Source organism: Hyperoodon ampullatus (assembly GCF_949752795.1).
Source record: "Hyperoodon ampullatus genome assembly, chromosome: 2".
NCBI lineage: Eukaryota > Metazoa > Chordata > Mammalia > Artiodactyla > Ziphiidae > Hyperoodon > Hyperoodon ampullatus.
In genome coordinates, this window is record NC_136915.1 from 175,311,361 (window position 1) to 175,321,242 (window position 9,882).

Below are 9,882 nucleotides of genomic sequence, written 5' to 3' on the forward strand. Positions count from 1 at the left end.
CGTTGAGTCCATCCTTACTCAAAAAGGGGTACCTGCACACAGAGCTGGCTGCATTTCTTCAAGCTAAACCAGGACATTCCAACTGGAGCAGTGTAGTGGCTCTTTCCATACTTTATTCTGTAGCACGTCAGATTTGTTTGGGGTGTGAATTAATGATTTAGTTACGATCTCACTCCTTCTATTCTTCCCACGCCTCTGGAGGGCCTGTGATTTGTCTTTACCATGACTGGAGGAGCAGATCAGGAGTCCCTGCATCTAACCGGCAGGGCTGCACTCCCAGGGCAGAGGGCAAGCTCATCCTTCAGAACCACAACAGCTGCAGCATCCTGGCTGCCTCTTCCCCTAGTAGGGAAATGGACAAACAAGGAGTGAAGATGCTTCTTGGAAGGAGAAAGGGAGCTACGGGGCGGGTGGGGACAGAAAAGCACGGGACCCGGATCAAGTAAAGTCCTTCCAGTTTCCATTTCTTCAGCCAGTCACCAAATCCCAGGAAAGCACTTCTGCCTCCCAAAGTCTGTGAAGGACGCGCCCAGGGAGAGTGAGCTTAAAAAGGGACTGTATCCCTTCCGTGCGGCATTGCATTGCACAGAGGCAGGAAGTCAGAAAACTACAAAACATGTTTTTCCATCCACCACATGTAATTCATGGCCTCCTCATGAGAAAACAAATGCTCCCTGAGCAGATTCCTTCCCTCCTTGCGCTCGGCCCAGGACTCCCAGAAAACCAGGGTACAGAGGGGCTGAAGCAGGGAAGAGCTGGACTTGGCTGTGGCTCTAACCGCAGCCCTCTGGGCCTGGTGGTCACGAGCACAGGTGGAGGTGCCTCTCGGAGCTCCTAGCACCTGAAGGCATGGCTTAGGACTTTCAGAAAGCTGTGAGATGCTTGAGATGCTGTTTCTCAAAGTGGTCCAGGCCACCTGAGGGGTGGTGATAGAACAGCTGCTGAGCACTCACTATGCACTGAACACAACAGTCAGGTACGAGGTACTGCTACCCTTCTCCATTTCACAGATGAGGAAACAAGATTTAAAAAGTGATAGGTTCGAAGTCATCCTTGGACCTAGGTAGTCAGGTTCTGGGCTCTTAAACACTACACTAGGGTGCTTATTTAAAATGCAGATCCTGGGGCTTCCCTGGTGGCGCAGTGGTTGAGAGTCCGCCTGCCGATGCAGGGGACACGGGTTCGTGCCCCGGTCCGGGAAGATCCCACATGCCGTGGAGCGGCTGGGCCCGTGAGCCATGGCTGCTGAGCCTGCACATCTGGAGCCTGTGCTCCGCAACGGGAGAGGCCACAACAGTAAGAGGCCCGCGTACCGCAAAAATAAATAAATAAATAAAATAATAAAATGTAGATCCTAAGTTCCATCCTGGCCAAAGGTCCAGGGATCTGCATTTTGAGATGGTCCCTGGGCAATTCTTAGGCTGGTGTTAGACCTTCCCTGGAGCTGCTGCCGAGTAATCAGATGCCCCAGCCAGAGCCCAAACTTGGTACTGGAAGTGTCCAGTTACAGTTCACCTCCCTGTCTCAGGGGCAGGGCACCTCGCTCACCTACCTTGGCATACCTACTGCTCTGTACAACTTGCTCGCTGAATGGGGGCGTGAAAGAACGAACAGTCCTTTCTCCTGAATATCCTGTGCCAGGTCAGAGAGCCACTGGGGAGGCAGATGAGCAGGAGCTTTTCAGACTAGGAGAGCCACAGGGGGAGAAGAGAGTGGTCTGGCTGAAAAAGTCCCCAAGCAATGCCCACCTTGAAGGAGGCTGTGATAAAACTGGGGCTCAATCATCGCTGGTACAAAGTGGACCAGCCTTTCTGAAGGCAGTAAAAATCGAGGGCTTTAAAAACATTCATACCTTTTGATCCTGAAATGCTACTTCTTGGAATTTGTCCTAAGAAATAATAAAAGATTTACATAAAAACATGGTTGCTGCAGTCATTTATAATTTTTTTTTAAAAAGTAAAAATGACCAAGATGCCTGACTCTGTATGATAATATATCCATTTGATGGGATCTAACATATGACTACTAAAAATCTCACTTCAAAGAATATTTACTAAAAAAAAAAAAAAAGAATATTTACTAACATAAAAAAACAAGATGTTAAATTTAATAGATATAAAACTTGACGTACGTAATTATCTGAATTGTCTTAGAAAATGCATGTATATGAAGGATTGGCAAGAAATATTACAAAACATTAAAGGTGGTTACCTTTGGATAGTGAGATTGTGGGTGATACTTTATATTTTTCTGCATTTCTCAAAGCTTCTATAATAAATATGGATTGTGCCTGGCGTTTTTTATAAAGCTATTAATTTTTTAAAGGGAAATAACAAGTATCAACATTTAGACAGGTTTTCTTCCATCCCGCCTTCTCCCACATCCTCTCTCCCTGGACTGGGGGGCACAGATGGACTCAGGAAGCTGCTTTTACACCTTCTCCTAACCCCTCTTATTACCTGGTTCCTGAAGGAGAACAGAGCAGCTGGGATGTACTCCTTTTGCTTCTAAGTTGGAATTGAAGACTGATGATACTCTGCAATCCTTGGAGGGAAAAATCACCACTCAAATGTATGCAGATAAACAACCTTCTTGCTAGATGTTTCTCCACATCAGAGCACCAGTGATGCCAAGAACTCCTGCCGGGAGGCTGACTCACAGGCAGGTGCCAGTGGGACTGGGTGATTCTCCTACTGCTGATGTCAAATCCTATCAACCACATAGCAACCGGCTCTCGGCTCTCCGTTCTCTCTGACGGAGCAGCGGGAAAATGCAGAGAAGCTAATGGGAGGAACAGGTGCCTAAGACTGCATTCTGGAAACCCTTCCCAGAACAAAGCACTGTGGCTGAAAGCTCCTTGGGTTAGGATGTAAAATCAAACATCCAAAGAAGCCACTGCTCATTCCCATTAATCAGCTGAATGGGATCCAAATGCTGAATGAGCCAAACCAAGGGAGTCTGACCCAGAGAATTCCCCCAACCTTGCTTGTGTCAGCAGTTCCTGCAATTATTATAGAAACCCTGGTGACCCAATTTCCTCAACCTGATTTTCATTTCAGAGAAATGCAAAGGTTTTGACCTTAAAATTTAAGGCCAGTGGACCTAAGTAGGAAATCGATCTCTAAATGCCATAGTAAACACTAGTGCCTCATGCAAAAAGATGGAAATTTCGGCTCCAAAAGAAAATTGGGAGTCACTGCGCTTAAGACAAACAGGTGGTCAGCAGAGAAAGGCTTGGATCCGGGTACTTGTTTTCTTGTTTCTGCAGGCCTAACTGAACAGTGCCCCTCACTTTCTTTCATCATTGAAGGATAGTTGACTTCCAATATTACAGTAGTTTCAGGTGTACAACATAGTGACTTGATAGTTTTATAGATATTCCATATAACGTTAGTGTAAAATACTGGCTATATTCCCTGTGCTGTACATTACATTCTTGTATCATTTATTTTATACATAGTTGTTTGCACCCCTTAATGCCCTTCCCCTATCTTCCCCTCCCCGTTTCCTTCTCCCCACTAGTAACCGCTAGCTTATTCTGTTGGTCTGTTTCTGTTTTGTCACATTTGTTCATTTTATTTTTCAGTGCTCCCTCAAAGAGGGTGGCATTGGTTTTAAATGGGTCTCTTTCTATGGTCACATGGCTACTTCACAGAGCTCCCATGACCCGTGGGGTGTTCCCAGCCTTCCCTCATACTAGGGAAGAATTTCCGGAGCTGAGGAAATTCCCTTAGAAATTCCCACAGCTTGCCTGCCTGTCTCCCCCGACCATGTACTGGCCCTGGCTGACCTTCATCCATCTGTCCATCCACCCTGCCCAAACTCTGATGCATATCACCTGCCAGATGGTTCTCCCCAGCACAGGGAGGTGGCCTCGGCCGGAGCCTGGGCCTGAGTCCCACAGGGAAGCCCTGAAGTCCCACTCCGCCCTCCCAAGTCACAGGCCCCAGGCGACCCTATGGGGCCTCCTGAAACCTTGACCCAGGCTCTAGATTTACCTCTGTCTGCCCTTTCCTACTCAGAAGTTCCCAGGAAACATTTTCTCTCATTTCCAGAAGGAGCCTGAAAAGGGGCAGTTTGGAAGCGGCTGAGGGAAGCTGTGAAGGTAGCCACCGTTGAGTAGGGCCCAGAAAAAATTGTGGCGTTTTGTTTGTTTGTTTTAATGCGAAGCAGTAAGCCAGTGGGCAAAAGCTGAGCCTTAGAAACGGACAGAGTTCAAATCAGCTAGCTGACTGATGTGAACCACACACTGGGACAAGTGGCCCGCACACTCGGGCCACTTCACATGGCCCCTGTCCTCTTCTGTAAAAAGCAGGATAGGCACACTTTGCAAGATTACTGTAAAAACTAGAGATAATGTGTAAAGTGTCTGGCACAGAGCTCAATAAACGGTAGTTATAATGAAGATGAAATAAAGGCAGGGACTCAGTGAGAAGGGATAACAGAAGCCTATTGATGGCCCTCTTGGAAAGCTACGATCTGCTAAACCACCAGACACACGAGTTGAGCAGCAAGGTCACGCCTCATCCAGGCCCCGGGTGTTTCCACTTTAGCCCCAGTCCAGGGCACGCTGGCAATGTGAACATTTTGTCAAACAAAAGGGCAAGTCCGTAGACTGATGTCAGAGCTGGCAAGGACCTTAAAGGCCATCCGGTCAGCACCCCATTTCCCATTTAGAGAAACTGAAGCCCAGAGGGACAAAAGGTTAAGGGCCCATGACCAGGAGCCACAGTTACAGCTCAGGTCTCCAAATTATCAACAAGGAGCTCTTCCCTGCTGCTGAAAGTACTTGTGAGGGTCACATACTCAGTGGCCCAGGACCATAGTCACGCAGGTAGCCTACAAAACACAGACGAGGTCAGGATATGTCTCAGCAGATACGGTACAGCAGAAAGTGAGCACCCTTTAATTTTTCCTCCCACTGCTCCAGAAGACTGTATTTCAGCAAAGACAAATCAGCAACCCATTCTCCCAGGCAACGAAGGAACTGGACAGAAAGGATCTCCCTCCCTCACACCTGGTCCTCCCTGAGGATCAATTTGAAATTACTTTTCCCCAGACTGTAATAACACAGCAGCCTCACCACCTCCAGGTCAAGAAGCCAACACTGATTACACAGGGCTTGAAGCCCATGTCAGATCCGGCCAGCTCAAGGTGCAGAGAACCTCTCAGGCCCTGGCCAGGGGCAGTGTGGAGGGTGTGCCAGCCTCAGAGCCCTTGTATTCCACCCCCAGCCCCACCCCCAGCTGCTGCAGTCCAGGAACAGGTGGAAATACTGGCAGAAACATTTGCTGTCCTGCCAGTCCCCAACTAAACAGTGTCTAAAAGTCAAATCAACAGCTGAAAAACAGCCAAACATGTCTTCAATAAAACATAATGTGATCTACACACACACTGCTTTGGTTTCTTTATAAAAAATTTTTTTTGTTTTTTTTGTTTTTTGCTTTGCCAGGTAGTTGCTAATGGAGACCACATAGCAATGTCCTGGGCGGTAGTGCAGTGACATGGGTAGGGCATGAGTGTGGGAAGCCTCCTGTGCAAAAACTCAAAAGATGAAGAAGACACAGCCAGCTGGGTTCAAATCCTGGTGCTCACAGTCATGGAAGCCACACAACAGGACAAGCCACTTGTCTCCCTGAACCTCAGTATCCCCTTCTGTAAAAGGGTAAAAATAAGAACTGCTTCAGTGTGATTGATGCTCTTAAGACAACTGTGACAACTACTGTACAAAATGGCTTTTTATTGTATATGACAAACCTAAGTTATGTTATTGTCATTATTACCATCAGTGACTTAGAGAGAGGCCAAGGTAGGTGGGAGCCTCTCATTTGGCAAAGCCCGGGGGTGCAGCGGGGCTGTGAGTAGCCACAGAGAAGCTGGGGGGGAGGGGCGATGGGCCCCCAGGCACATCTGAGCGGCAGCCCCTGGCCATGCTCTTCTTTGTCCTTCTCTTCCTCAAATAGACAGGCTCAGGGCATACACCTCCCATGCATGCACATGTCAGACTCTAGACTTGGTGCACGGATACTTCAACACCAAACGATACAGAATTTTTCTGAAAAACCTGACACAACATCCATCCCACTCCACAGCAACATTCCACCAAGCCCCCCACCTCCAGCCACTGCCCTGAATGCTCCCTCGCACACCCAGGGTACAAACCTGGATGGCCTGCCTGATGGGTGGCTGAAGCTGCAGCTCTGAGTTGTAGACAGGACCTGAGGCCCTTTCACCAGCCGGGCTCAGAAAACACCGCTGCTAACACATTTCCTTGTCCCACACAGCCACACTCACACAGAGGGGAACCTGAGGCTCACACACCAGAAGCACCTTATACGAAGCCTTTTAACTACTGCCAAAGGTCTTGGCTGAAGTCCTTGGAGACTCAGGTGTCTACAGAATGGGGTCTATGTAGAAGTCAGGGGCATCCATACCGGAAGCCGGGGTCTGTACCGATCAGTTACTCTCAGGACAGGCTGGCAACCCAAGCTGTCAGTTTTGGGTCAAGTTGGCTCTGCAACTGTTCTGGATGGGATGGATGCCTCTCAGGTTCTCCGTCTGTAAATGAGGATGCAGGTACTACACCAATCCACAGTTCGTACCGTAAAAAGGGAATACTCATTAATTCACAGACTGGGGCATTTCATCCAACTGTCAAAGGGCTGAGGTCTAGTCCCAGGGTTGGACAACAGAACTAGAGTCCAGGACAACGGGTTCTAAGCTTGGCTCTCATATATCCGACCTGCGTGACCTTGAACAAAGTCATTTTAGCTCTGTGGGCTGAGTTTCTTCATTGATAAAATTTGGGATGCGAACTAGCTTCTGTTTCGGGTTTCTTCAGCTTCAAAAGGTAGATTCTGCGAGTCTCCTCGCAGCTGTAAATGCCTGATAAAACGGCCAAATACCGCTGATAACGAAACTGGGGTCTCCTAGCCCGGACCTGATCCTCACGTACGCGGGAAGATCTCCGCCTCCCCTCCTGCCCCCGCCAAGCAGTGCCCGGGCCGGGTGCCATAGGCCGGCAGGACTGGGCGCCCATTAGGTGCCAGCCAGGAGGGAGGAACACAATGCCGCGTCCGCACGCCTTCGAGACCCACGTGCACTGCTCCTTTAAATGCCCCGGCCCTTTAACAGCTCGCACCGCGCCCACCCCAGCGGGGGCTCCGGCGGCCGGGTGGACCGGGCCCTGCTGAAGGCCCGAGGCCTGGGGCCCCTCCCCGCGCTCCTTCCACTCCCCAGTTCCGGGCCGGCCCCGCCGCTGTCCCGGCGCCCTCCCGTCCCCGGCCGCTGGGGCCGCAGCCCCGGAACCCGCCAAGGGGCCGCGACCGGCCGCCGCGAAGGGCGTGCGGAGGGCAGGGCCCGGCTCGCGGGTTGCGGCTCCACCCCGTGCCCTACGAGCCACGGGCGACCGGGCCGCGACCCGCGCGCGCGTTCCAGCCCGCTCACCTGCTTCGCCGCGGCGCTCCGGCATTGTTTACGCAGCTGGCAGAGCGCCCGCCGGACCCGGCGCCGGCGCAGACCCCGCCCTCGCCCCGCCCCGGCCCCGCCTCCGCCCCGTCTGCGACGCTACGTTCCCCGGTCCACGTCGGGTCCCTAACCGGAGCCGGGGCCCTGGAAAGGCAAGGGGCCTGAGAGGGGCCGGGCCTACCCCTATGCGCCGCAGGGACCCCGGAATGGACCGGACGTTGGACTGAGCACTGACCTTAGAGTGAGTGGAGGCTGGGCCTGTAATGTAAGAAGGCCTTGGCAGCAGCACCATAGGGCGGTAGCGCATTTGCTTCGTGGACAGTCTCCTGTGTTGTAGTTTTAAGTCCCCGCATTCCAACAGCCCCACCCCACCCCCGGGATTTACTCACAATAAGGGAGCACTAGTGGCCTGGGGTGAGCTAACATCTTGAGAGTTTTCCTGGTCTGTATTCTAGAGCTTCGAAACTACCAGATAAAATTGAACAGGGATGAAATTGCTACCCATGACCTGAGAATTGAATGTTGTTTCCAGGATTTGGAGTCCAAGGGATGAGTTGTCAATAATCTGATATTTCTGAGTGGCTTCACATTTTAACAAGGTGAAATTCACACAACATAAAATTAACCATTTTAAAGTGTGCAATTCAATGGCATTTAGTACATTCACGGCATGGTACAATCCCAGCCACCTCTATCTAATTCTGAAACATTTCCATCACTCCAAAATAAAACCTCCTATCCATTTAAACGTTTCTTCACATCTCCTTCTCCCCTCAGTCCCTGGCAACCTATTTACCTATTTTGGATATTTCATATAAATGGAATCATAACAATATGTGACCTTTTGTATCTGGCTTCTTTCACTTAGTATAAATGTTTTCAAGGTTCATCCACATTGTGGCATGTATCAGCACTTCATTCCTTTTTATGGCTGAATAATATTCCATTGCATGTATAAACCACAATTTGTTTATCTGTTCATCCACGGATGGGCCTTTGTGCTGTTTCCACCTTTTGGCTATTGTCAGTAGCACTGCTATAGACGTGTGTACATATATTTGTCTGAATACCTGTTTTCAGTTCTTTGGGGTACATACCTAGGAGTTGAATTGCTAGATCATATGGAAATAATATTTTTAACTTTTTGAGGAACTATCAAACTGTTTTTCATGAGCCTGAACCATTTTACACTCCTACCAACAAGGAACAGAGGGTTCCAATTTCTCCACATTCTCCATCACTTGTTATTTTCCATTAAATTTTAAAATTATTATTTATCGCCTTCCTAATGGGTATGAAGGTTTTGGTTTGGATCTCCCTGTTAACTAGTGATGTTGAGTGTCTTTCCTGTGCTTGTTGACCATTTGTATATCTTCAGAGAAATGTCTACTCAAGTCCTTTGCCCATTTCTAATTGGGTTATCTTTTTGTTGTTGTAAGTGGTTCTTTATATATTCTGGATATCAGACCCCATCAGATATATGATTTGCAAATATTTTCTCCCATTTTGTAGGTTGTCTTTTCACTTTCTGATAATATCCTTTAATGCATACATGGCTTTAATTTTGGTGAAGTCCAGTTTATCAATTTTTTCTTTTATTGCTTGTGAATTTGGTATCATAGTCAAGAATCTATTGCCAAATCCAAAGTCATGAAGATTTACCTCTATGTTTTCTTCTAAGAGTGTTATGGTTTTAGCACTTACATTTAGATTGTTGATACATTTTGAGTTAATTATTGTATATGGTGTGAGGTCTGGGTCCAGCTTCATTCTTTGGCATGTGGTTATCCAGTTGTCCCAGCACCATTGGTTGCAGAGACTGTTCTTTCCCTAAGTGAATGGTCTTGGCCCCCTTGTCAAAAATCATTGGGCTATAGATAAATGGGAAAAACCAAATTTTAAAAAGAGCTATTTAAATGAAAATAAACCCAAGATGGAAATGGGGCAGGTCAGCATTTTGACAGACAAAATAATGATCCAAATAATGACCTTTGATAAATTAGAGAAATGAATTACAAGTAACAGAAACAATGATTAAATAATAGGTTCTTTAAAATGTAAAGATCCTTGAGGGTCACAGACTCAACTCTAACTGATGTATGAGTCATCTCTGCAGAATCCCCAAGAAAGGACTGCCCAGCCAGGTTTGTCGTTGTTTTGGGAACTTTCTGTACTGTACTTTATTGAGAGGTTGAATTTCAGCCCCTAATGTGGAGCATAAAGACTCGTAAAATGAGTTTAGGAAGTATTCCCTCTTCTATTTTTTGGTAGAGTGGTTTGTGTGTGTGGGTGTGTGTGTGTGTGGTACGCGGGCCTCGCACTGTTGTGGCCTCTCCCGTTGCAGAGCACAGGCTCCGGACGCGCAGGCTCAGCGGCCATAGCTCACGGGCCCAGCCGCTCCGCGGCATGTGGACT